Raw genomic sequence first — 5156 nt, 5'->3', positions numbered from 1 at the left:
GAAGGTCTCCAGAATTAAATGGTGTAGGGTGATGGGATGTTAGGAGATGATTTACTGCAGCATATCTATATCTATGCACATATATATATATGCAGTAAATTTTACTTTCTTCTTTAAGCCAGAATTTCTCCAAAAAGGTGAATGCTGTGAGATATTTGTAAGGTGTAGCTGAATTAAGTACTCCGTGATCAATTCAGTTTAGGAAACACTGAAACAAATGAAGTCAAATGAATTTCTTCCTTTGGATGTTTCAAAGCCTTTCCTGTAATATTGTGCATGCTCGTGGCCTTCTATGGGATGTGATACAAAATGTTTCCTGATCTTATTGAACCATAGATCTCCCCGCTCTCTCTCTTTTTGGGGTGAGGGGCACTTTGAGACTCTGGGACCCTTCCCTAGATCTTCTATAGGGGAGGGAAAACCACTGAAGCTTTCTGAGCAAGTGAGTGCTTGTGGTAGGAAAATAATGTAGAATGATGTGCTAGCCCGTAATGGTTTAGCTTCTTGAAGGACATAAATCCCAGCCTGGCCGCTGAGTGTTTTGCTGGTTGACATCATCAATGGAACAATTTTTTTTCTTTTTCTTCACTTGTCACTTGGCTGTACCTAGTCATTTATGTAACTTCACAACTTTGTAGTTTCCTTATCTATGGAATAGGGAGAAGATGAGAAAAGAGGTTAATGTGAACTATCTTCTAGAATACCTAAAGGGAAAGAGACCTCGTGGCATCTCACTGATGAATTCTGCTATAATGGGCGTGCAAAGAAATGGAGCATCACGGTAGCCATCTGAATGAACGACATTAGCATTCGTCATTTAAACCATTTCATACTCATTAATACTCTTCAATACACCAAAGACTTTGTTATTTTTATTCACATCGCCTCATAGAGACCCAGCTCAAAGAGTCCCTTATCTCTGTAGTCTTTCCTAATCCCTAACTAGCTTGTTAGGTTTTCCATCCACATCTGATTTATTCTGGGAAACGTGCAAAGCTATGACATACTTGGAGGGATCCAGAAACTCACGAAACAAAACAAATAGTCAAGAATTTATTTCTGCAGTGATAATTAGTTCCTTAATACATAATGCCTCCTGAGGTGAAGTCAAGATGTCCTCAGCTACTGTCGTCATTCAGTTGGCGGCCCTTATCATCCTTCTGAGAATTGTATAACAGTTTACTGTTCTCACAGTGATTTCTTATTTACGAGGGGCTCAGAGATTTCACCTGCTTCCTAAATACTTTTCCTTCTTTGACAGTGGCATGAGGTTAAGCTCGTCCAATGATGTATCGCAGCGTGTACTTACTCTACACCACACTCCCCAACCTACTCAGAGCAACGTTCCATCTGACGCTATGCAAGCATAACATTAATTTTAGACGTTTATCAAAATGTTACCATGTACCTGGTAAGAATTCCAATCAGGTGTTACAGTTAGCACAGACTATAGAAGGCACTTAGTAAACATTTGTACTTTGAATAAACCCAATTCAACTCTTCCTTCTCCTTCCATAATTCAAATAGGCAAAAATTGACCACTGCTTATGCACACTGGGCAAGTCCAAATGATCTGTTTTCTCACTAATCCTTTAAAAAAAAATATTGGGTCAGCATTAAAGGGTATACAGTTAGTCTTCCCTCTTAAATCAAACTATAAAAGTTATTCTTTTAACCATTAGCTGCTACCCTGAAGGTTTCATAGCAAGAATTAAAGGGCAAGAGTCATAATTCTTTCTTACAATTTGTTATCAATATTACTTATCTGGTCCAAGGAATCTTTGCAGCACTTACTATTACTGTTTTACCAGTAACAGAATCAGTTACACACAGAAGGTAGTTTACATACACTCAAATACACATATATGCATAGAAAGAAAAATATTTCCTTTGAACTAATATATTTCAGAATGACAAGAGTAGCTTGTCTAGCCTGAGAAAGGAAAGGAGGAGAACTTTTTACTGAGCACTATTTTATCTAAAAATAAACACTTATTCCTTCATTTCTGCCAGTCACTTGCATTACATCATAAAATTATGAATCAATAAATATGTTTTAGTTTCCACTAAGCCATTTACAACACAGAAGACCCACTCCATCCAAGAGCTCCAGCATAGAATTTTTCAAATTGTCTACATGAAAGATCACACAAACTCAAATTTTTGAATATTAGAGGCTTTAAAAGCCAATGCTAGAGCAAATGAATTGGAGAACCTCCTCTGTCGCACGTTTATTTGAGGGTGTAAAATTGTCCCCACATCAAGGAGGGGAGCATTTCTTTTTCCTATTAAACAAAAAGGAGTACTGAGCAATGAGCCAACCAAAGTATCCTCAGAACCCTTTGTAAGACAGACGCTGCAGATTTTTGTCACCCCACGTCAGCAGTGAGCAGTCTGGAGAACTTGGCTTTATTCTTAATGATCCCACTATAGCAATCTAAGAAGTAGCCGTATCAATTTTTAAACTATCCAGAGTGTATAGCTTGTTAGGAGCAGTCTGTACCCAGACAAGGAAGAACCGTCTATCAGAGCAGACCCATTTCCACTTGGAAGTCAGCACTCTGCATTCTACTGGACTCCTTTGGGGTCTGTAGTGTGCCGACAACTCCTGCCTCTCTTAAACTGCAGATAATAGAAACTTCCATCAAATTGCCATTCCAGCACCTGCAATTCCACTAATCCCTCATGTCAGTGGAAGCACAAATCTGAGTTAGCCACAGTGCAACGTATTAGGAGATAGTTCTGATTATGAAACATCTGTTCCCCGATGGTTACTCTCAGATAAAACTATAATAATTTTGTTTTTCAAAGAAAATATAACTGTGCTTCCTTCCTTCACCTTTCAAATATTTGTTTGCACTGAGTGAATGAAGTCAGATAACAAATTGAAGAAAATCTCTTGATGGCAAGATGGAGCTGAAGACCTGCGTGGCCTGAAACATTATCATTTCACCTCTCATTCTGGGGTCTGATTGAAATGAGCTTTGGCGGTTGTGGTGCAGTCCCTAGAGGGCCATACAGGATACTAAATCCATATCAAAAAGCCATTGGATGTATGAATTCGTGCTGATTTTACGAGACAGCTTGTTTCCATTTAGACAGGTTCAAGCACCACAGAGCAGAATCACTTCTCCCCTCCTTCTAAGATTGAAAGTGGAATTATTTTTGAACAGAATCCTTCCCCTAGTATTCTGCTTATTACTTCGTGTTCCCAGAATCATAAAATCGTTGCCTCTTGATGACAGCAAACATTTCACTCTCTGTTCCCTTTCACTTCTCTTTGCAGACGGAAGTACCATAACTATGAAGTCAGCTGGTTCAAAGCACATTCCTTCATTTCAGTTATAAAGGAAAATGACAAGCCTCCCAAAAACTAATAACCAGCCTCCAAAATTAAAAAGTGTCATGGCATGGGGAACCATAGCTACTCAAGGGGTCTCTCATTTCTGCCTCTTGATGAATTAAATATTTTTTATATTTAATTTCTGGGAAATACAAATGGATTTATAGGGAAAATAACAGCAAGGCTTTTAAGTCTTACTTATTTTTATTTCTTCAGCATGTATTAGTGTTGGAGAAATCCTAAGGGAGAAGACCAGTTCCATGAAAATTTATTAAAATATCTAATACCAATTATTATGACCATAATGGGTAATCTATTCATTTAGAATATCAACACAGCTAAACCCAGATCGTGAAAGCAGAAAACAGTGGTGCAAAGAACTGCTACTCAATACTCTACACAGAAAGCTGAGTAGCAAAATAACAATACGAGCTTTGGAGTCACACAGACCCAAGTTGAAATCCCTCTGGTTTCTCCTCTTCCTAGCAGCTTTGGCTAAATTACTTATCTTTGTAGCATCTCAGTTTCCTTATTTTTAGAACGGTGGGCATAGTATCTATCTTTTAGGATGTCTGCTTAGCTCACGAAAGATAGCACCCCTTCTTTGAGTACGGCCCCTCCTCGTATGCCCCTCCTCTGACTGGGGCTTTGGTAGTGTGTTTTGGCCTGTGTGGCTACTTGCTCAAGTGGACACTTGACCCAAACCAGGACCATCAGATTTCCTCTCTGGAAATTATCACTGAGATGAAGTGGCTGTCACCGAGTCTCTGCTTGTGGTCGGAACCAGAGAATGGTGGAGGTACGATGTACAAAGAGAAGCAGAGATAGACAGCCAAGAGAAAAGAAACTAGGAATCAGATGTAGAAATAAAAATCAATGTGGTTCAGAAACAGAGAGCAATGACTAAAGAAGTGGCTGTTTTGAGATCCAATGGCTTTCCATTTCTTGACTTAACTCACACATGAGGCCAAATGGCTCTTGAGTGAGATTGTAAATTTTAGTAAATTTCCTTTTTTGTTTTAGAGAGTTTAAAGTGAGTTTTCTGCTAATAGAAATTAGGTCATCAAAATGATGGTGTGAGGTGAGCCTCTGTAAATCTCCCGTGGAATTTACAACAAATGGAACAACTATAACTCCACAAAGGACTCCCTGCATAGAAGACAGGCAAGATGAACAGGCCCACTACTGAATCCACCTAAAGGTGGGAGAATCGCGTGAGTGGGGGAGGAGGGAAGGGAAAAGTGTGGAGACGGAATCACGCGGGCGCAGGGCACAGGCCTAGATCAGTGCTCCAAGCTCGCTGCATCCCGGAACTACCGCAGCTGCGGGAGAGGGAAGAACTCGGACTGCTAGGGCTCGGCTTACGGCCCACAGGGCTGAGGGAAGCATATAACACAGCTGAAACCAACGCTCATGGCTGTGACCTCGGAGAAAAGACTGAGGGAAGAAGGTTGAAAACAGTGGTTTAAGCCCTCACTGCCAAGCAGAGAACAGAACACTTAGGCTCTGAGACTAGCCGCCCCCTCCCTATCCTCTCAGAGCTTGCCCTGTCCCCACATGCCTGGTGCTAGAAGCGGAACACTAGCAGGGTCACATCAAAAGAACAGAATATTTGCTGTTCTGAGAACTGTGGTACGCAGACACAGATTCGCAGCCCAACTAGTCCCGGCAAAGGGGAGGGAGCTGTGGAAGCAGGATTGGCTGTGGTGGTGGTTGCCGCCATTGCTCTGGGCCACCTCTCACAACTCACCCCGCCCCTGGCCCCACCTATCTGGGTGGATCCCTGCAGGAGTAAACAGAACTGCTGAAACAT

The sequence above is a fragment of the Rhinolophus hipposideros genome, assembly GCF_964194185.1.
Source record: "Rhinolophus hipposideros genome assembly, chromosome: 1".
In the NCBI taxonomy this organism is placed as follows: domain Eukaryota; kingdom Metazoa; phylum Chordata; class Mammalia; order Chiroptera; family Rhinolophidae; genus Rhinolophus; species Rhinolophus hipposideros.
The sequence above is the reverse complement of the archived record's forward strand: the minus strand, read 5'-3'. Positions refer to the sequence as shown.